General features: G+C 33.9%; 1 long non-coding RNA gene across 1 annotated transcript in view; it reads right to left on the reverse strand.

Annotated features, from left to right (window-relative positions):
• LOC140439527 (uncharacterized) overlaps positions 1-23,790 on the reverse strand; it is a 163,136-nt gene extending 139,346 nt beyond the window's left edge. The window contains exon 1 of the long non-coding RNA XR_011950647.1: positions 23,596-23,790. This is a non-coding gene — a long non-coding RNA (uncharacterized lncRNA). The remainder of the gene's footprint in view (positions 1-23,595) is intronic.
• Positions 23,791-24,399: the final 609 nt, after the last annotated feature.

Below are 24,399 nucleotides of genomic sequence, written 5' to 3' on the forward strand. Positions count from 1 at the left end.
ATATCAAAGTAGGCTAGATCAAAAAATTTAACAACAAAGCATCACGTGGGATGAAGATAACTAAGTTAGTTGGGAAAATAATTAAAACAACATAAAACAAACAAGACACTCGGAGGAATAAAATGAACCTCAAACTTAAATAAAAGGAAACTTACACTATAATGCTTACCCAAAGTATAGCAATATATATCTGAAGAAAAAAGAATGCTTAAGTATCTGAAATATAGATCTGAAAAAACGCAGAAGACTTATGAATATAAGAAAGTTCATAACAAAGTACATGGGCTAATTAGGACGAAGAAAACAATAAAACATGTGAAAGTTCATAAGAGGGATAAAGAATAGAAATTAAAGAATTAATAGAAGTTATTCACATCAATAAAAAAAATGGACAACATAATATTGTTACGGTAGATGATGACGCATCGTATGGAGCCAGAACTGTAAACATATTTATTACTAATATCTTTTCTATTCAAGTATTTTCTAGATCATACACCGGCCGGCGGAGACCCCAGGTAGTGGCCAAAGGGTCCCCTCCGATAAAAAACCTGCTTTTAATGGAGTTCCCTCGATGGAAGGTCATCGATTCTTCGCCATGATTCCAGAACTAACGGTTATTTATATATATGAGACATTTTAGTTAAAGGAACAGTTAGTTAGTTTTTGAACGTCGAGTTGTTAAAATGTAACGCACGTAGATAAATTATATAATTATTAGTGTAAAATAAATTAGTTATATTGTACAAATAAAGACTTTAAATAAAGTGTAGAAAGTTTAATAATAAATAAAAACAATAAATTAGATTAATAATAATATTACAAGTAGTGACAGAAAAGTAGAATAGTAAATAAATTGTGAAAATGACTACGATTTATAAGCTCACAGTGACGAATTTAAGAAGATATCTCGAGGATAGAGAATTAGCTTCTACCGGAAAAAAGGCTGAGTTAGTCCAACGACTAAAGAACGCTTTGGAGGAAGAAAGTTTTAATCCAGAAACTTATATTTTTAAAGATGCTTTCATCTCGTCGATTTCGAAACTAGAGAACAAAGTTTCTGGTGATATTTTGAAAGTTTCCGGCGACATCGCTTCTTTAGAAAACAAAGTTTCTAACGAGATTTCTTCTCTGGAAAGCAAAGTTTCTACTAACATCCCTTCGGGAATCTCTAAAGTCACTTCTGAGATATCTGCCCTGGGCGACAGAATATCTTCGTTAAAAAACAAGTTGCTGCCGATAAGTTGGCCTTCAAAACAAAGATGAAAGAGATGGAAAGAAAGATTGAGGAAATAGGGAGAGCAGAGAGAGGATAAAAGCCAATTACAATAAAGACAAAAGAAGACGAGACGAAATGTAAGTTGGAAACACGGCCGAAATTTGAAGGAAGTGGAGGTTCTGTTTATGTTAAAGTCCCAACTTTCGATGGAAAATCATCATGGAACAACTACATGAAAAAGTTTGAATCAGCCGCAAGAGCGAATGCATGGTCTGAAAAAGAAAAGGCTGTAAACCTGACTATCGCTCTTCGAGAAGATGCCTTAGATGTGCTTCAGACCATAGCCGTAGAGGAGACGGATGATTTCGAACAACTTAAGAAGAGGTTAAATATGCGATATGGCCACGAACATTTGGAGCATGTATATCAGTCGCAGCTTAAAAATTGAAGACAAGAGAAAGATGAGGCTCTTCAAGACTAGAAGGTAGATATTGCCAGATTAGTACGATATGCTTATCCAACAGATCCCGAAGACATGATGGAAAAGCTCGTCACAAGAAGCTGGTTAATATCTTATCCGCCGCCCTCGAATACGAGTCAGCTATGCAGGCCTCTGGCGGGTACAGTAAAGTTAGGACTGTAAAAGAGGAAGGAGATGAAGATAAACTTGACCAGCTCGTTATAATGATGAAAAGTATGATATACAAAAAAACGAAGACCATAAGATGCTGGAATTGTGGCGAAATAGGACACGTACGAAGTTCATGTAAGCACCCTAGGTACGACGCAAATCAAGAAACTCACCACCAGGAAAACAAGAACGGGTCGGCCTTAGGGGGGCAGCTTCGACCCGGAACTTTTTCAAAGACCCTCTCATACTAATAGCTTCTTTGAAATGTCGTGAAGATAGTGTATATGTAGATGGAGAAATAAATGGTAAAAGGCATACGTTGTTGGTGGATACCCGAGCGACCAGAACCATTATACGCCCGACAGTTATAAACAGCCGTAAGAAACTGTTACCAACGAGGTTGCGACTTCGGACCGCTACATGTGAAAATGCCAACATTCATGAAGAAATCCATAGTTCATTCAATTCAATTCAATCAAAAAGTTCGTCCATACTGTTATAGTTGCTGACATCGAAGAGGATGTTATATTAGAAATGGACGAAATGAATATGCATGGATTCCAATTGGATTTTAAGAATAAGGTAATCAAAGTTGACAACGAGGAAGTATTTCTTCATCCACATGATGACAACACTGTGCAAGCAGCCATTAAAGAAGATACAGTCATGCCTGCGAGAAGCGAAACGATCATACTAGCGCGGCTACAGGGAATTGTGGACGAAGGGACACCTGTTATGATGGAGCCTTGGAACCATGACGACGAGGTTGGCCGTGGAATCATAATTGGAAAGGACTTGGTGACTTCGGCTAAAGAAATTCCTGTGAGAGTTATCAACGTCAATGACTATCCAGTGACCATCAAGAAAGGGACAAAAGTAGGAACTTGTGTACTTGTGACATCCATAATCCGTCAAGCGACAACATCTGATAATTCCAACGACAAATTCGACCAAATAGTTGCAGTTGCGGAACAGTCTCTAAATCAGATGGAGAAAAGGAAATTAAGGAAATTTCTTTGGCAGTATCGTGATATTTTCGTACCGAAAGGTGGAAAGACGGGAAGAACTACCGTTGTTGAGCATAAAATTGATACTGGTTATGCTAAGCCAATTCGTCAAACAGCTCGACGATTACTACAGGCGAAAAAAAAGGAAACTGAAACAATTGTTCAGGAAATGAAGAAAGAAGGGGTGATAGAACCTTCTACGAGCCCATGGGTCCCTCCGGTGGTCCTGGTTAAGAAAAAAGACGAAACGACGAGGTTCTGTGTGGATTACCGTTTCCTGAACAACGTTACCAAGAAAGATAGTTATCCTCTGCCTCGGATCGACGACACATTGGACACATTGGCTGGAAGTAAATTGTTTTCTACTTTGGATTTGAAGTCTGGATACTGGCAGGTAGAAATGGACCCAGTAGATAAAGAGAAGACAGCCTTCACCACAGGATCTGGATTGTGGCAATTGAACGTTATGCCATTTGGACTCTGTAATGCTCCTGCGACATTTGAGAGGCTTATGGAAAATGTGTTGAGAGGGTTATCTTGGAAAACATGCCTGGTTTACCTAGATGACATAATCGTCTTGGGGGAGACATTTGAAGATCATCTGAAGAATTTAGAAAACGTTTTTAATCGATTTAAAACTGCCCGATTGATGTTAAACCCCAAGAAGTGCCAGGTATTTCAAGGTAAAGTTAATTATCTGGGTCATATAATCAGTAAAGGAGTGGCCGTGGATAAGGGAAACATCTATTTCATTAAGGAATGACCAATACCAACGGACAAACATCAAGTAAGAAGTTTTCTTGGACTATGTACTTACTACCGGAGGTTTATTAAGAAGTTTGCAGATATCGCTAAGCCATTAACGCGACTTACAGAGGAAACAAGAGATTACCGCTGGGATACAGACTGCCAAAATGCCTTTGAGACCTTGAAAAAGCATTTAATAACAGCACCAATTTTAGGGTATCCACTGCCAGAAGGAGAGTTTATCTTAGATACAGATGCAAGTAATGTGGGAATTGGAGGAGTACTGTCTCAGATTCAAGGAGGACAGGAATGAGTCCTCGGATATTTTAGTAAAGTTCTTTCAAAACCTGAGCGGAATTATTGCGTCACGAGAAGAAAACTTCTAGCAGTAGTGAAATCAGTAGAGCACTTCTATCAATACCTCTATGGAAGAAAGTTTTTATTCCGATCCGACCATGCCACCCTTAAGTGGTTGATGCAGTTTAAGAATCCAGAGGGTCAGATAGCTAGGTGGATCGAACGACTCCAAGAATACGATTTCAAGATTGAGCACCGGGCCGGAGTTAGCCACAGAAACGCTGATTCTCTTTCCAGAAGGCCATGCCCAGCAGAGTGTTCCCACTGCAACAAAACCGAATCCAAGAAAGTAGCAGTGCTAAGAACAACGATGGTCAACGACGACTGGACGCCTACCAAGATAAGGGAAGAATAATAGAGAGATCCAGTTGTACAGAAAATTCGAAAATGGAAAAAGGAAACCCGTCGACCACCTTGGCAAGAAATATCAAACCTATGCTCAGTAGTTAAGACGTATTGGGCCCAGTGGGACTCATTTATCATGGAAGATAGCTTGCTCAAACGAGTCCTGAAAAATGATGACGGTTCAGAGAAGAGAAGACAGTTGGTGATTCCAAAGAGCAGAATAGCCGAAGTACTTCGTCAGTTACACCACAGTCCATCAGGAGGGCATTTTCGTGTAAAGAAAACCCTTCAGCGAATTCGGGAACGGTTTTATTGGATGAACAGTTCCGACGACGTAAAAGACTGGTGTAATAAATGTATTATTTGTGCTATGAGTAACGGGCCTTACAAAAAAAGGAGAGTTTGTATGAGACAATATAATGTTGGAAGCCCGTTTGAAAGAATAGCTTTGGACATTGCTGGGCCATTTCCAGAAAGTGAAAATGGAGGCAAGTACATGTTGGTACAAGTACATATTACTTCACTAAGTGGGTCGAGATTTACGCACTTTCAGACCAGAAGGCCGCCACCGTTGCAGATAAGTTGATCCAAGAATATATCAGCCGATTTGGGATGCCTTTGGAGATCCATAGTGACCAACGCAGGAACTTCGAAAGCGATCTATTCCAAGGAATATGTGATAGACTAGGCATGAAGAAAACAAGAACTACCGCGTATCATCCGCAATCGGATGGTATGGTAGAACGAATGAATAGGACAGTTGGCAAGTATTTGACAAAGATGGTGTCCGATCATCAGCGGGACTGTGACCAATATCTTCGGTTCTTTGTAATGGCCTACAGATCTGCTGTTAACGAATTAACAGGCCAGACACCAGAACGAGTCCTATTCGGACGCGAAATGCGGCTACCTTGTGATCTAGAGTTTGGGTGTCGACCTGGAGAAGATGTAGCAAGTGAAGATTATGTGATCGAATTACGAAGAAGAATAGACGATGTACATTAGTTGGTCCGTTTAGACCTTCAGATCGCTAGCGAACGAATGAAGAAACGGTACGATACACAAGCCGAAAAGGGTTGCTTTAAGAAGATCGACAAAGTCTAGCTCTATAATCCCAAGAAGCGAAAAGGTTGTTCTTCTAAATTGCAGCAGTTTTTGGAAGGTCCATACCTCATTATGGAGAAGATCAACGATGTCATCTACCGAATAAGCAAGATTCCGATGGGAAAGCCGATGATAGTACACCATAACTGGCTGGCGTCTTTCGAAGGTGGCCACGACGTAGATAAAGAAGTGAAAGTAAATCAAGTCCAAGATGTGTCTAACCTCACGTTTGAGGAATTTATGGGTGCCTATGGAGGTACCGGAAAAGCAAGACATGGTGTTACCACTGAAGAAAAGCAAGATCTACTCGCGCTTTCAGATAACTACTCGCTGGCCCTTACCATCCAGGCCAGTATCAAAGACGCACCAGGGTTGGCATCCGTATTTCGAAGGAAGTTCGGTCGAGTTGCAGAACTTCAGTGCCAAGTGCCAGCTCCCGGGAAAGCCTTGAAACTCCAAGATGCATCACGTTACCTTTTCTACCTGGTAACAAAAGACACTGCCCGTGACCTACCGAGATGTATGAGAAGCCTTATTTCAATTGAGAGAGCACGTACTAGAGTCCGACGTGCAAAAGTTAGCCATACCAAAGTTAGAGTGCCGCCAATTAGATTGGAGGGTTATCCGAAATATGGTGGAGGAGATCTTTAAAGACACCGAACTCCAGGTGTTAGTCTGTTTTTTTATAATAAACTTATAAGTGTTATAAGTGTAGAACCTTTGATAATAAATAAAAAGAATAAATTAGATTAATAAAAATATTACAATATATTAGACAAATAAACCGAACAACGGAAACTGAACATGCGTTTGAAACTTCAGAAATAAAATCAAATGAATTAACGTAAATGATAGAAACATGAGATAAAAGAAGTCATTACAAAGTTGAAAAACAGAAAAGGAACTAATAAAATATGGCTTATACAACAGTTAATCATAATATTTAATAAAGGTTTTGAATAAAATCCTTTATAAAAAGGTATATAAAAAACCCAGTTGGGCTATGTTTATAAAGGATTTTTATAAAGGATTTTATTCAAAATTTTTAATATATGGTATACAGCCAAATACAGGAACTTTGTTTCCTTGTGAATTTAATAAAGGGTTAAGATCATTAAGAATACATGAGGAGTGGAGAACGAGTATTATGATTTCTCTTTTTACAAACAGTAAAATGCGACCCAAATACTTACACTGGAATTGTTAAGTACTATTTTGAAATTATTAATAAAAATAATATCAAATAATCTGAAGAAAACGATTTGTATATCAGACGAATAAGTATCTTGAGCAGGGAAGTGTATAATAATACAATAAACTAGCCTACAAAGGTTTGTTGATTTAGAAAAGTTCTTTGACAGAGTGAGACATACTGTACAACAGATAATTTCACTGGATTCATAAAAATAATAGAGAACCTTCAGGTAAGAAACAGAACCGAAGTAAAAGTTCAAATAGAAAAAAACAGAATCTATAAACACTACAACTGGAATCAGACATGGGAGTCCAGTTGTAATTAATATTTAATCTTTTATATTTTATATAATATTGAGAGGTTTCAAGCTAGTAAAAATAAAAAAAAACATACCAAAACGGCAAACAAGGTGATAAAGATAATATGCGATGCTGATGACGCGTTTTTGATAACAAAGAACGAAGATGATCTCCAAAGAATACTACACCAGTTTAATACCAAAGCCAAACGATTTAATATGAAAATTATATCGCATATTATGGTCATATTATGAAAAGTTTAGTATTGTCAATGGAACCAACAAGGTGAAAACTTAAGATTGGAAACCAACTGATAAAACAAGTATTAAACTTTAAATATGGGAACAAACTTATCGACAAACAACAATATTGAAGTGAAAATAAAGGGATAAGTAACACAGTCAAGTGGAGAAGCAGGGTGCCTTAGACACAATACGATGAAACAGACAGTTAAAACTAGACAATCGAGCATAAATACAGCAGGAACAAGAGCAGATACAAGCACAGATATTTGGAGACAAATGAGATGAGAATACTAAAAAGAATAACCGGAAAAAGACTATTAGACAAAACAAGAAGCAATGACATGAGAACGTGTGACAAGTTATGTTAGAAATGTGTTAGAAATGTGTGACAAGTTATTAAACAAGCCCCCAGCACAGATAGTGAAAGCTCAAGCAATTTTAAAAACTAAACCTCCAAAGAGTAGAAGATATTCTGATGAATATAAACAATTTGCATTAACACTATATTTTTTGGGCCTAAGAGCCTATGCTTTTATGGAAAGAATATTGTATTTGTCCTCAAAACGAAGTCTTCAAAAAATTACTGAAAATTTGATGACCAATTATTTGATGCCCTAAAGTTAAAAGTGAACACAATGTTAGATCAGGACAAGCACTATAGTATTTTTATTGATGAAATGTCTATTAAAAGTAATTTATTTTTTGATACAGGTCGTGATGAAATTGTTGGTCTATATGATATAGGGAATGGGAAAAAGGAATCAATAGTTGCACAAAATATACTTTTGATAATGTTTCGAGGCTTATATTCAAATTGGAAACAACAACTAGTATATTTCTTTGTGATTACTACCTTTGAAGCAAATCACTTTCTTCCTATTATAAAAGAAGTTTAAAGCCGTCCAAAAATAAAATTATTTTGAATGGTAAATTACCTTTCAAAAATTTTTATTTCATCTGTGCAAAAAGTTATAGTGCTACACTAGTGCTCACCAATATAGACTGACGTGAGTACTCGAAATTACATTATTATAAACAATATTATCAGAAATATAACCTGCAAAATACACAAAGATAAAACAAGTTTGAGTCTGAATCCGGAACGACGACCAGTTTTCGAACTGGCGGCAGGGCCGGACTTACGGCATCTTAAAATATCATGACTTCTAACAATATTATTTTAAATAACACTACCTCAATCAACATGAATCAACCACAAAGCTTCATCTTTAAACTCCTATTCCAGTGTAATAAATTCTTTTAAAGACCCAACAAAAGAACAGGCTATTGTCCTGTCTAGTATGGAAGATACCAAAATTCACGACTACATCATAGCAGTAGGATCACTAGTAGAACCACGTAATGTCATCTTCGCATCAAGAATTTCTAACAACCGAATTTGTATTTATCTTTCCTCAAAAAGCATGGTCGACTCACTTCTCCACTCCTACAAGTTTGTAAACATAAAAGAATCACAAATAGAAATAAGAAAATTGATCACTCCAGCCGATAGACTCATAGTATCTAATGCATGTCCTACAATTCCTAACAACATGATAGAAGCATAACTACAAAAGATGGGTATCATTGCTGTGTCTAAGATGACTATCTTAAGAATAGGTATGTCAGAAACAGAATACAGCCATGTCCTCAGTTTTAGAAGGCAAATATTTATCACTCCCCTAGAAAATCTCTCTATCCCCGATTCTTTTAATATATCACATGACAACACCCTGTATCATCTGTACCTGTCCATAGATGGATATAACTGCTCAAATTGTAAAACTATTGGTCACAAAGAAGTAGAATGTCCTCACAGAACTGATCTCACTGACTCATAGTATCTAATGCATGTCCTACAATTCCTAACAACATTATAGAAGCATAACTACAAAAGATGGGTATCATTGCTGTGTCTAAGATGACTATCTTAAGAATAGGTATGTCAGAAACAGAATACAGCCATGTCCTCAGTTTTAGAAGGCAAATATTTATCACTCCCCTAGAAAATCTCTCTATCCCCGATTCTTTTAATATATCACATGACAACACCCTGTATCGTCTGTACCTGTCCATAGATGGATATAACTGTTCAAATTGTAAAACTATTGGTCACAAAGAAGCAGAATGTCCTCACAGAACTGATCTCACCCCATTAAACCCTTCCCTAGCACCTATCCTATCTAGAACAACAGTTCAGGAATCTAATGAGCAAACAAATGTAACAATGGAAACCGACTCTATTCTAGTAACACCTATAACCAACACTACCCAAAAGCCTCCCAATACATCATCAGACTCAAATAATTTAACCAAAAATTTAGCAGAGGGAACATATTCACCTTCTATAAACATTGCTAGTAAAACCAATCAAGTTAAAAGACAAATATCGTCTTCTCCAGACATTATTGAAAACAATGCTCAAACTAACACAGAACTTTTTATGCCTCCTACTCTAAACAAACCCAAGAAAAAATCCAAAAAATCAGATAAAACTTCTCGCGATGAACTCACTCTTTCTCTTAACAAACGAACAAAAACAAAAAACGACGAACAAAAGACAAAATAGAGAACAGATCACCCGCATTTATTCTAAATTATAATGAGATTTGCGATTTCCTAGAAAACATACTACCTGCCCAACATCCCGAATTAATCTCCAAAAATTATTCCAATGAAGCTACTGAACTAATCGATATTCTTAACTTCGTCCATTGTTATATCTCCAATTTACAACTAAAAAACAACATTACCCGTTTAAAGAAGAAACTAAACCCCAATAAAACATCTTCAATTGAAGAGTCCGATGAACCGCAATGCTATTCGGAAATCTAATGTCAGATTCTTTTATTGTACAGTGGAACCTTAATGAGTTTTACACTCATATTGAACAATTAAAACTTTTAATAAATGAACTATCTCCTAAAATACTTTGTCTTCAAGAGACCCATTTTAAAAATACCAATATATATCTCCGAAATTATCAATGTTTTCTAAAAAATAGAAACGCACACCAAGCCAGTGGCGGAGTAGCTATTTTCACTAGAACAGATATACAAGCTAAACCAATTGCATTACGTACTAGTCTTGAAGCTGTAGCTGTAACAGTTACTTACCAAAAACATATTAACATTTGCAATATATATCTGCCTTATCCCAACGATCTCGATTTACAAGAATTTAGAAATCTTATATATCCAATTCCAAACCCAAAAATAATTTTAGGTGATATGAATTGCCATCATCCGGCATGGGGAAGTCATAAAACTGACAAATTCGGTAATTTATTAAATCATTTCATTGATTCCTCAGACTTAATAGTACTTAATAATGGAAAATCGACCAGATTTAACTTTTACAACGGCTCATTTTCCGCCATAGATTTGACATTATGTAGCCAATCATTGTCAACTTATCTCTTATAGAATACTTTAGAATCACTACACGGCAGTGATCATTTCCCCATTCATGTAACACTTAATAAATCTCAATCTCCTAAATTACCAATATATCAATCTTGGAAAATAAAGAATGCAAACTGGAACTCCTATCAGATCGACATCCAAATGAAAATTGAAAATTTCCAATTAAGCAGTGACATAAACTCTGACATTAGGTCCTTAAATAATATCATAACAGAAGCTGATGATATTATTTATACTAATATCGGTAAAACTAAACTCTGTAATAGACAACCAGTGCCTTGATGGACCAGCGAAATCGCACTAGTTCTATCTATAACAAGACGTGCGTTTAATAAACTTAAAAAGCATAATACTGAAGAAAACTTACTTAATTTTAAAAAACTTAGAGCAAGATCGAGATATCTCATAAAAAAAGTAAAAGAAATACATGGGAAAATTATGTCTCTTCTATAAATTCATCGACCCCTTCAGCTGTCATTTGGTCTAAAATTCGTAAACTCAAAGGTTCCAACTCTTTTAGACAAATAAACTCCTTAACTCATGGTCAAACACTAATTACTTGTCACAAAGCTATTGCAGAAACATTTGCTGATATTTATCAACAAAATTCTAGTAATAATGATATACCTCAGGAAATGTTAACGCACAAGGAAACTATAGAATCCTCTATTATCACCATAAACGATACCAATGATCCTTTAAACATTGCTATAACTCTTCAAGAATTAGAATTTGCTATTTCTGATTTAAAAAACGCCTCGGCTGGACCAGATGACATACCACCAATATTTATAAAAAAAACTTGCCATTTACAGCTAAACCAGTTTTACTAGATTTATTTAATACTTGTTTTCTAAAACATAAATTTCCTGATCTTTGGTCCCAGGATGTAATAATTCCCATCATCACGTCACACAAACCTAAAGATAAGCCTTCTTCTTACCGCCCCATCTCGCTTACCTGTAGTATGTGTAAAATCTTGGAAACAATTTTAAACCTTCGTCTAGTATGGCACCTGGAAAATAATAATCTCCTTTCCCCTTATCAAAGTGGCTTTCGAAGAGGTAGATCGACGTAAGATAACCATGTTACTTTACAAACCTCAATTAATGAAGCTTTTGCAAACAACCAAAAACTGATTGCTATTTTTTTTTGACATAAGCCAGGCTTTTGAGAGAACTTGGAGACACTGCATTTTGAAAAATCTAAGCGATAACGGGATTCAAGGTAATATACTAGCATTTGTAAACAATTTTTTAAATAATCGATCAGAAATTAGAAATTAGAATAAATGGTCTTAAAAGCTCAACAAGAACATTAGATAATGGAATCCCTCAAGGTTCCATCATAAGTCCAACATTATTCTTAATAGCTATTAATAGTGTTATTCATGAAATTAGAGCACCAATTAAAGCCAGTCTTTATGCTGACGACATCGTCGTTTATACTAAATCAAACAATATAAAATCGGCAACTAAAATTTTACAAAATTTTTAACTCGGATTGAAAATTGAACGTTAAAAACTGGGTTTAACTTCTCTACAGAAAAAACACATTACATAATTTTTAATAAAAACATCTCGGTATTCAACTTACCTAACTTTAAATAATTTAGCATTAAAACAATCAGAAGAAGTTAATTTTCTAGGTTTAACTTTTACCAGAACTTTAAATTGGAACTTGCATATCAATAAATCTACAACATTCCTGTCAATCTAGCTTAAATATACTCAAAATTATGTCTAATAAAGTTTGGAGCGCAGATACTAAAATATTAATAAACTTATATTAATCACTCATTAGGTGTAAACTAGATTACGGTTGCATTTGTTATAACTGTGCAAGCAAAACTACCTTAAAAAGGCTTAACGGTATTTAATCTACAGCTTTGAGATTAGCACTTGGTGCATTTAGAACTAGTCCCACTAGTAGTTTACAAGTTCTAGCTAAAGAGCCACCTCTAAACATAAGGCGACAACAATTATCACTAAACTATATTACCAAAATTTCAATTCAAAAACAACATCCTCTTTTCTCTCAAATTTTCCACCCTGGCATCCTCTCTTTTAAAAAGACAGCAAACTGTATTCCTCTAATAGAAAGAATAAAAGTCACAAATTTTAACATGGATCAACTTAGTCTATTGCTATATACAAATGCAATCTCTCCTCCATTTACAACCCGCCTACTTACCATTGACCTAACACTAAGAAATCATATACAAACTTCTCGATAATTAAACATCTTTTTGCAGAAATCATATCAAATTACCCCAACTACTTATAAATCTTTACCGACGCCTCTAAAACCCCAGATGGACATGCTGCTGCTTACTATTGGTACGATAATTATGGCGTTTAAAACTGTAAATATATTATGACTAATTCTTTTTTTGTTCTAGTCATTTCGGCGCTTGTTTACCTGCCGGCAGAAACCTCTAGACCTGAATTATGATGAGTCACATGACGAGTCAGTCTGGGGTCTTCGATGAGAAAGCGCCGCATTCTCGAATAACTGTGTTTTATATTTAAAGAGAAATTTTGTTGGAAAGAAAACAGTTAGTTTCTGAAGATTCGCGCCGCGTAAAATAAAATGTAACACCTGTATTAAAAATTGTATAATTGTTCGTGTAATATAAATTAGTAATAAAGACTTTAATAAATTTGTAAGTGTTATAAATAGAACCTTTAATAAATAAATGAAAACAATAAATTAGAAGAAATTATAAAAACATAACACTATTCTGATGAAGAAAACTCCTACAGCATACACTTACCTACAAATTGTAGTATACTCACAGGTGAAACCACAGCTATATTAAAAGCCTTAACTTTTTTCAAAGCGAGTAACAATATGGAGTGCGTCATCATTACATATTCACTTAATGCGTTATTGAAATTAAAGCAAATTTATACAACAAATCCCATTATACAAGCAGTAAAAAATGAATTAGAAACACTTCATTCCATGGGAAAGGACATAGCTTTCATTTGGGTACCATCGCATACTGGAATCTGGGGAAATGAAAAAGCAGATCAACTAGCAACTACAAGCCGTATCAACTTAGAAGATACTACAAAAATTACTAAATATCCTTATTGTGACATGAAATATCTGATTAAAGATCATTGCAATAACATTTGGCAAAATTACTGGGAAAATTCAGTAACCAAATTAAACCCAATATGCCCAAAGGTGAACAGCTCTTTGAATAACCCCACAAGTAGACGAGATCAAGTAATTATAAACCGTTTAAGAATTGGTCATACTGCTGTCACACACAAAATTTTAATCACCAAAAATCCACCGCCAATTTGCCATAACTGCTCCACTTCATTGACAGTGAAACACTTCCTGCTTGTTTGACCATGTTTCCAAAATCAAAGAAGAATGCATGGAATTCCAGACGACCTCAAATCCATCTTGACAGATAAAAATTTAAACGTATTAAGTTATTTAAAAGATATAAAATTGTATTATACCATTTTTAATGTACATAATCGTATTAAAACTATTGTGTTTGTCATCCCACTAACAACCCTGCGTGGTTGATGTGGTATAAGTGTTTTAAATAAAAAAAAAAGAATGTATTTCTAAACTGTTTCAATCAGGTTTTTATGTGAATTGTCTTGTTACTGATATGGGATCGAATTTTCTAAAATTGAGTAAATTACTGGGGATTTCTTCAACTAACTCAGAATTTGATGTCAATAAAAAAAAATTGTTCATATATTTCATCTTGACAAAAAAACATCTTGGTCATTTATAGAAATTTTTATCATGAAGATACAAAGCAGTTTTATAAGTGTGCACCAAAACTAACACACTCCCATATATATCCTACATCTTTTGAAAAAACGCGAGTAAAACTAACATCTCAAATTTTAAGTAACACTGTTGCAAGTTCTATGTATACATATATTTCTCTTGGCATTCTTCCATCAGATGCATTGGGAACAACAGAAATCATTGAAAAATTTAATAATCTGTTTGATATTTTAAATTCTACTGATAAGAATAATCCTAACAAATTTAAAAATGTATTTGAGGGAACTGATTTTCAGATCAGTTACCTAAATTCCATGATAGATTTGGTACATAAACTGAAAATATTAGATAAAACAGGAAAAGATGTCACATGTCGTTCGCGATCAAAAAAGTGTTGGATTGAAACAATTAATGGTGTTAAAAAGCTTTGGGGTAACTTATTGTCTTATGATTTTAAATACTTAAAAACAAGAAGACTTAACCAAGACTGTGTGGAAAATTATAACAAGGTTGAAATTCCATGCATTCTAACAAAATGAATTGCAAAGATGATTTAGATAAACGTTTAATGGATTTAAATGTAAACAAAATTTGTAGTCAACCATACTCTCCAGTGAAGGCTCTTTCGCTTCCAGATTGTGATTACAGAACAGAAAAACTGACAACCCAAAATGCTTTTCAGTATATATGTGGTTATTTAATTAAAAAGGCTCTCAATATTCATGTTTGTCATATATGTATTAAATATTCAAAGGAAATTGAAGAACTAGATAGTAGTTTGTTATTGACACATTTTAAAGCATACAATATTGATAAATGTAATGAAAGAAGTTCCTATTAAACATCCATGTGATTCATTTCCATTGTTATAAAATTATTTATAACATACATATATGGCTTCATCTGGATTTGACTTAAGCACAGCTTCATCAATGCATATAATACAATTTTTATCCAATTCTGACATAGTCTTAACTTTAAACTGGATATCATTAAATACAGAGGTCTGAGTTAATCCAGGTTTACAAACAATGTTTTCAGTCATATCTTCCAACCAACATTTAGTTGGTAAATAAAGAATTTTTTCAAAAAGTTTTAAGGATTGGGTCCAAAATGTATAATGTTAAAGCGAATAGTTTGTATTTCTTTGTATATCCTCTGGCCTTTGGGACCTTTTTCTACAACAGTGCTTGAGATTTCACAATTTATTAGGAAATTTGTCACATAATTTTTTAAACTGTTCTACTTCTTGTTTATAGCCGTTTTGTTTTTTATATATTTTTGTATCTAAAAGTTTCCATTTTAAAAACCTTATTTAACATTTCAGCTTAAACCTAGTCCGACTCTAATTTATTCTCTTTTAACGTGGATAAAACAGTAACATTATCCTATAAAGGGCTCTTCAACTCTTAACAGCCAGATCAGTACCGTTGATTCTGTAAAATTTCTTGGTATTTTTTTAGACAGCAACCTTAAATGGTCCCTTCATATCGATTTAAGTAAGAAACTAGCCTCAGCCTGCTATGCAATAAGATCTGTTTCAAAGGCAATCAATTTAGAATCTTCCAAAATTGCATATATTTTTCTTTGCTCGAGTCTCATCTTCGATGTGGTATTCCTTTTAGGGTTTCTGGTACAGCTGCCCAATTCGTTGTAATTTCTTAAATAAAAAAAAGTAATAAGGTATCTGTTTAGCCTCAGAAGAACAACACATTGCAAAGTCTACTTCAAAGAGCAAGGGATTTTAACACTTTCTTCTTTGTATATTTTAGAAATTGTTTGCTTAGTTCGTAAACACCTACATGTCTTTCCATCATCAAGACCTAATCATGACTACTCCACCGAAAATTCAACCTTTGATGTTTATTTACCGATCCCGTTCACTAAGTTAGTAAACAAATCTAAATTATATTCTGCAAGGTTCTTTACCCGTGCGTCACCATTACCCAAAGTAGCTTAAACTTATTAGTTCCTACGGTTGATTAAGCAATTTGTTATTGTCTTTTTTCTCCGAGTCGTTGTAAGCTTTGTCCATAAAATTGTAAAATTTTCAATGACAATAAAGCATATTTCTATTCTATTCCCATCCAGGTTATGTTTATCCACGCCTATGATGGTCTTTGTTGGGGTAAATCGCTTGTTTGATACTCGCTTGCATGAAATTGATACACTACTTTACTATTACTTTATCTTCACTGAAACAAACTTATTACAACTCATTACAACAAAATGTACTTCCACTCTCCAAAATAAAGTCTATCTCTAACTTCATGGTCTTCTTCTTTATTCATCTGCTGTCATTTCTTAACTAAAGATGTGGACAACTGCACCCACTCTCACCGCAACTACACTTATGTTTTAATTCTCCGTAACATACCGGCCGCCTTGAAACGTGTTAACACTTTCAACTATGTCCTGTGCTTCAGTCGGTAATATACAAAGTTTTTATACGGGTCGTTTAAACATTTTATTGTTTATGCGGACTGTTACCACTCGCACTACTCCATCAGTTCCTGGATGAACTTGTTCGACCTTAGCCATTGGCCAACTTAAGGTTGGAGTCTGTTCATCTATCACTAGGACAATATCTCCTGGTTGGATGGTTCTCTCGGAATGTTGTTTCCACTTGCTTCTGATTTGTAGTTCAGCAAGATATCCTCTCTTCCATCTTCTCCAAAAATGCTGGAGAATTTTTTGTAATCGCTCGAAACGCTTGAGACGATTTTCTGGTATCTGACATTTCTGGTATACTGACATCTCTGTCTGGCAGCGAAACTAAACTTCTTCCCAGAAGAAGGTGAACGGGAGTCAAAGGATTTAACTGATCAGGAGAGGATGTTATAGGGCATAAAGGACGTGAATTAAGAATTGATTCGACTTGAACCAGTACTGTGTGAAATTCTTCTAGATTTAAATGTGCTTCTCCCACAACCCTCTTAAAATGAAATTTAAAACTCTTAACCCCGGCTTCCCAGATCCCTCCGAAATTTGGCGCTCTGGAAGGTATGAAATGCCAATCTATTCCTTGCTCGGTGAAGTAACTATTGAATTCTTCCGATATCGCTTGATTTTTGATAATCAATCTTATAACAAAAACGGACCAGCGAAATCCGTTCCTATATTAATGAAAGGTAAGTATTGTGTTATGTTGTGTCGATCGGATAGCCAAGCGGGCTGGGCGGCTGGCTTCTCCTTCGCTTCAATGCGAGAGATGTCAGTTCAAATCCCCGGCCCGGTGAATAGAAAACAAAAAGGCTAACGCAGTAGTTTAAAATTCTAAAATGGATCTGCGGCTTAGTCTAGAATATGCTGGTATCTGATCGGCCTATGGTGGAGCAGTACGGCAAGAGATAAGGGCTTGCGGCTAGGTGATACTCCTCCATAGATCCCTACCGGAAGGGCGTGGAACGCCTAAATACCGGGTATATATATATATATATATATATATATATATATATATATATATATAAATATTGTGTTATTCGTGTAGCTGGTAATTCTCCCATAACATAACGTAATTACCAGGTATAGGTTTTGCTCTAATGCATGAGATACAGTTCCTGACAATTCCCTTGCAAATATTACGTCCAGATATTGGCCAAAACCTTTCTCGAATCGAAGCCAACAACATAGTTGGCCCACAATGCATCAATCGTTGATGCTCAGATTTTAAAATTAAACGTGTTAGTACATGTTTAGGTGACAAAATTATTGGATATTTTTTATCGTATTCGTAGGTTGACTTCTGCAACCGGCCACCCACTCGGATAGTACCATTCTCTAAAAATGGGTTCAAAGATAATAAGGTACTATTGTGTTTCAATCTTAAACCCTTACTTAATCTTTCAAAGTCTTCAGGAAAAGACTCCTTTTGTGCCAAGATTACTACTATGTCGAGTGCGTCTCTTAATTCATTACTAGTAAATAAGCCCACTCTTTTTTCCTTATCGCATAAATCTTTCACCTTTAGCCTTAATTGACAATTGAATATAAATCTTGCAATATACGCTGTTACTCGAATAAGTTTATTCAAATTTGAAAAACGTGTGAATAAATTAAAATTATCAATTAATATTGAGTGATGAGCAGTAGCCTTTTGCTCTGGTAAGCCTTCAAAATTTAGGATTTTACTAGATATAAATTCTTTTAGATCATTTGTAGTTAGCCAACTAGGACCATTCCACCACAAATTTGACATAAGTATCTCATCAACGCTCATACCCCTAGAGACGAGATCTGCGGGATTTTAATCAGTAGCTACATAATACCAACCACTCACATCTGTTAGTTGTTGAATTTCATTTACACGGTTTGCTACAAATAAATTCCACTTACTAGCTGGACCTTTTATCCATGATAATGCTATCTGTGAATCCGAATAAAAATAGCACTTATCAAACTTAATTTGTAAATCCTTTATTGTTCTCTGTGCCAGCTGTGCTAATAGCAACGAAGCACATAGCTCTAATCGCGGTATAGTTAATATTATGTAAGTTATGAACTATAAACATCTGTATTTCTTATAAACTCTATGTCATTTGTTATATTTTAGAGAACTGATGAAGCTTTAGAAATATAAAGCGAAACGTCTTCGATAAACTTATGAAGTAGTTGACTTCTTTTTTTATTTGCCAACCTGAATGACCGATTAAACCTCTGAATTCACTAGTTGAATACTTTAGAAATATAAATTGACGGTCGTAGTCTTTACAATATATATATATATATATATATATATATATATATATATATATATATATATATATATATATATATATATATATATATATATATATATATATTTTTCAAATTATTTTTTCGACCGTACTGTTTTAAATATTGATTTAGAGTATCAGCAATCGGTCAGGAAATAAAACTCTATTTGTTCAGTCTCTCAATATTTCGTCACGATTTTGTGACTTCTTCAGGAGAAAACTGTAAATTTATTAGAATAATTAATGATTATATGTAAACAAAATGAATATTTTAATACTTACAACTATAAGAATGAAAATTTTAAATTTTTTTCTGGCATATCTAAATAAATGACATATTTTTGTTTGATTTTATTAAGGAGTTATGGTAACCACAATATGTTATAGAGTGAATTCCCGTTGTACAATTTTCAGCGAGTAGGTTAAAATAAACAATTACTATGACAATTATTATTAGCAACAATTATCCTAGACCATTTATTAGACCTTGGAATCTCAAAATTGCCGTTTTCACTAGCATTTATTTATAAATTTGTTGATGATATAATATGCAGTGTACCATTCAACCATATTCAGACAGTACAAACGATCTTTAATTCACTCCATCAAAATAATCAATTCACTGTCGAATATGAAAATGAAAATAGTATACCTTTTCTAGATACCAAAGTCATAAGAACTAATGATAAAAAAATCATATTAGATTGGTATCAAAAAGATACTGCATCCGGCAGATTTATAAATTATTATTCTAATCATCCTAGAAGTCAAAAATTTAACACAATTGTATCTATGAAAAATCGTGTAACGACAATCTGTGATCGGAGTTTCCTAGATGTCAATTTAAAGAAACTTTTTGAAATGTTTTTAAACAATGGCTACCCAAAACATATATTAAAAAAACTTATTTATAACACTAACTTTTACAATAGAGCTTTAATAAATAATCCACAACCAGTTTCATATAAAAAAATACCTTTCATAAAAAATTTAACAGACCAAATTGTTCCACTTTTCAAAACATTTCCGAACATTAAATTAATTAAATACAATCCACTTCTAAATTCAAGGTTATTCACAAAAATAAAAGTTAAAACTCCAAATTCATTAATGAGTAATATAATTTATAGAATAAATTGCAGTCAATGTCAAAGTTGTTATATTGGTCAAAGTCAACAGTGGCTTAAAAAACGTGTCACTCAACACAAAAGTGACTGTAACATACAAAAAAACTCTTGTGCCTTAGTGGACCACCACTTGAAGACAGGACATAACTTTGACTTTAATAATGTAAAAATCTTGGAACAAGTTGATAATTATAAAAATCGGCTTTTCCTTGAAATGGTACACATTAATAAAACTCCTGAATCTATCAATTATAAGACAGACACCAATCATTTAAGTAATATCTACTGCAACATACTAAACAATATATAATATGATAGATCTTAACCTTTAAACACATACTTATTATAGTAATTCTCTAGTAACTGTACCTATAATTTTATTACATTCCTAAATATCAGTATTGCAGTAACTGACTACATACCATCAATTACATTTTATAGATCAATTTATCGTGTTCCTGATTCTTTCTCAATTTTATTAATTCCATCTTTCTAAATAATATATAATTCCATCTTTCTTTATAAAATGAATAATACTGTCATAGTAATTGTTTATTTTAACCTACTCGCTGAAAATTGTACAACGGGAATTCACTCTATAACATATTGTGGTTATCATAACTCCTTAATAAAATCAAACAAAAATATGTCATTTATTTAGATATGCCAGAAAAAAATTTAAAATTTTCATTCTTATAGTTGTAAGTATTAAAATATTCATTTTGTTTACATATAATCATTAATTATTCTAATAAATTTACAGTTTTCTCCTGAAGAAGTCACAAAATCGTGACGAAATATTGAGAGACTGAACAAATAGAGTTTTATTTCCTGACCGATTGCTGATACTCTAAATCAATATATATATATATATATATATATATATATATATATATATATATATATATATATATATATATATACAACAACCATAAGACTTTTGGCTAGCATCGCCAAATCCATGCAATTCCACAGGTACATACGTAGACACTGTGACCATTCTGGGTATGGTAAGATAAGTAATATTCATTAAGTCGTCCTTGAAATTTAACCATACATTAACTATCTCTTCGGGAAGATTCTCATCCCAATCGAACCGCTCTTGCCATAGTGATTGCATTAATAATTTCAAAACTATTACAATAGGACCGAGTAGACCTAGAGGGTCAAAAATCTGCGAAATAGACGACAATATAATGCGTTTCGTGATAGCTTGGTAAGTTTTAAATACTGGCAAGGAATATTTTATGGAATCAGATTCAGAGTCCCATAATATCCCTAATGTCTTGTTCGTCTCTCCATTGTTTATATTTAAGACACTTGATTTCAAGCTTGTATCTACTTGGAATTTTTTCAATAATCGTTTTTTGTTACATAGCCATTTTCTGAGTTGAAATCCTGCATTCGCTAAAATGGATGTCACTTGTGCTTGTAAAGTCAGTAATTCATGCTCACTATCTGCTCCTTCTAGATAATCATCCATATACAACGACCTTTATATATATATATATATATATATATATATATACATATATATATATATATATATATATATATATATATATATATATATATATATGGAAGGAATAATATATAGAAGGAGCTGAAGCCGTACCGTACGTCACTGTGTTCAGCATTTTCTAACACTAAACAATCAATAACTGAACTGAATTGACATCACTTGTACAAGAAGATATATTTAGCTTCACTCGATTATTTAACTTGGATATCGCTTGCCCTACTCCTATTATTTTAAAATTAACTGACTCCATACTTATATTTAATTTTTCACAAAATCTCCTTGTTACAAAGTTGCTTTGTGATCCACTGTCTAACAGAGCCCTACACTCATGTACATTGCCTTGGCTGTCCTTAATATTGACCAAGGCTGTTGACAGAAGCATTTGTGATGTCATAATTTTCTCGCTAAAACAGGTATGACTACTTTCTACTTGTGTATTGTTATGATTTTCACATGTACTTTGTAATGTTCGATTGTCATTGTTAATAGTTCTGCAATTATCGCTAGATTGTTTATGATTATTATTTTCCCTTGTATTATCGCTAGATGCCCTAGTATCCCTAGAACTATCGACATGTACAAGACTGTTATGTCGACCTCCGCAAGCTTTACAACCTGAATGCTTACAACTCATAATGTCATGTCCGGGTCTCAAACAATTCTTACATAGATTTAATTTACGAATCTCAGGTAACCGCATAGCTGGGGATAGGTTTAAAAACTTTTCACATCGAAAAATAGTATGTTTTCCTTTACAAACATAACAAGTTACCGCACCTGATCCCGCTTGATAAGTACTTACAAATGCATTCCTTTTATTGTTATTGAATTTGTTATTAAAACCTTTAAATTGAACTTTTTCTTTTGTATTATCGTGAACTACATTTGAAACTTCAAGCTTCTCTAATAATTCACATCTTTGTTTTAAGAATTTATTAATATCAATCATTGTCGGCAAATCGCCCTCAATTCTCAATAGTTCCCATTCTCGACGAGTATATTTATCTAACTTGTTAGTAAACAAATAAATCAATAACCTATCCCACATGTTTACGTTCTCTCCTAAAACTTGCAATGCTCGCAAATTCTTAGTGAAGCTATCATAAAATGATCTCAAACTTACATGACTTTCTTTTTGTATAACAGGATATTTAAATAATTCTTTTATATGACTATGGATTAATAAACTCGTTTGATCGTACCTATCTTTTAACAAATCCCAGGCTATTATATAATTATTCTCCGAAACTGAAATTGATTCTATAAGCCCTAATGCTTCATCACTCAAACATGATCGTAAATAATAAAATTTTTGAATATTAGACAATGTACTGTTATCGTCAACTAAGGCTTTAAATGAATCTCTGAACTCTATCCATTGTTGAAAACTGCCACTGAATTTTGGCAATTTTATCGCGGGCAAATCGAGTGATTTTGTTGAATTGGAGTATCGCATAAATTATAACCTGAAGAGACTGCACTATTGCTAGTATAAAATTTATCCAGTTTTGACTTCATATTACTTATTAGTGCAAAGTATAATTTTTCAAAAGCATTCCCTCTCGTCCTCGTGCTCTTGTAATCCAGATTCTGCCGTCTCAGTTAATTCTATTGCTTCTTGCTTAATATTAAATTCTGCGTATAAACCTTCGACTTTGTCTAATCTTACTTCTAATTCTTTGGCGGTTCTATCGTCTAAATTCGCCGAAAGATTCTCGAAAAACTTACTCTGCCTAGACAGTTGACCTTTTAATATGCCCCTTTCCCTTATTAATCTGTTAATTTCGGAATTCATCTTAGTACTAGTTCAACTCAAATAAAACTCAATTCGAAATATAGGAAATGTATGGTAACGGTAAATTAAATGGAAATTATAAGGAAAAACTCACCTTTGTTGAGGTTAATTTACACGTGTTTCTAATCGCTTGCACTGGTTTTTCTCACTATTCGTCTCGTTGGACCAAAAAATGTTGGGGTAAATCGCTTGTTTGATACTCGCTTGCATGAAATTGATACACTACTTTACTATTAGTTTATTTTCAGTAGTTATATCCCTAGGACATTGATAACAGACGAGATAATTTCATGACAATCGAAAGCACGTTCCTTGGTAACAGCACGAAGCCGAAGGCTGAGTGCTGTTACCAAGCAACGAGCTTGAGAAATTTGTCATGAAATTATGAGGCATTCATCAATGTCCGAGGGATATTCGGCGGATAATTTTTGTATTTCTGGGAATTTTTTCTTTGATTAGCGCATTTATACTTTGAACATTCTCATTGCCGAAACGTGACATTTTGAAATTTATTTGGATGAAGTTGTCAAACTCGATCGTGTTGTCATAGGGATTGAAAATTGCACTGAATGCAATTATCAGTCTAATGTTGACATGATTTGGTGAAATTGTTCCACATGACACAAAATGACTAAATTTGAATGGTTGTTAGAACAGTCGAAAAATTATCACTGAAACAAACTTATTACAACTCATTACAACAAAATGTACTTCTACTCCTCAAAAAGGAGCGGCTAAATGTAGAAGAGAATCCAACGTTGCCAAGTTGGCTAGTCACAGAAATTAGCATAACCATAGATATAGTATAGAAAAGATCTTACCGCGCTTTCGATTTTCGATTACAAAGTATATCAATTCATCAATTCTTTATTTTTTTGGTTTATCGTTTATGTGCGGG

Source organism: Diabrotica undecimpunctata, chromosome 1, assembly GCF_040954645.1.
Source record: "Diabrotica undecimpunctata isolate CICGRU chromosome 1, icDiaUnde3, whole genome shotgun sequence".
Taxonomy (NCBI): Eukaryota; Metazoa; Arthropoda; class Insecta; order Coleoptera; family Chrysomelidae; genus Diabrotica; species Diabrotica undecimpunctata.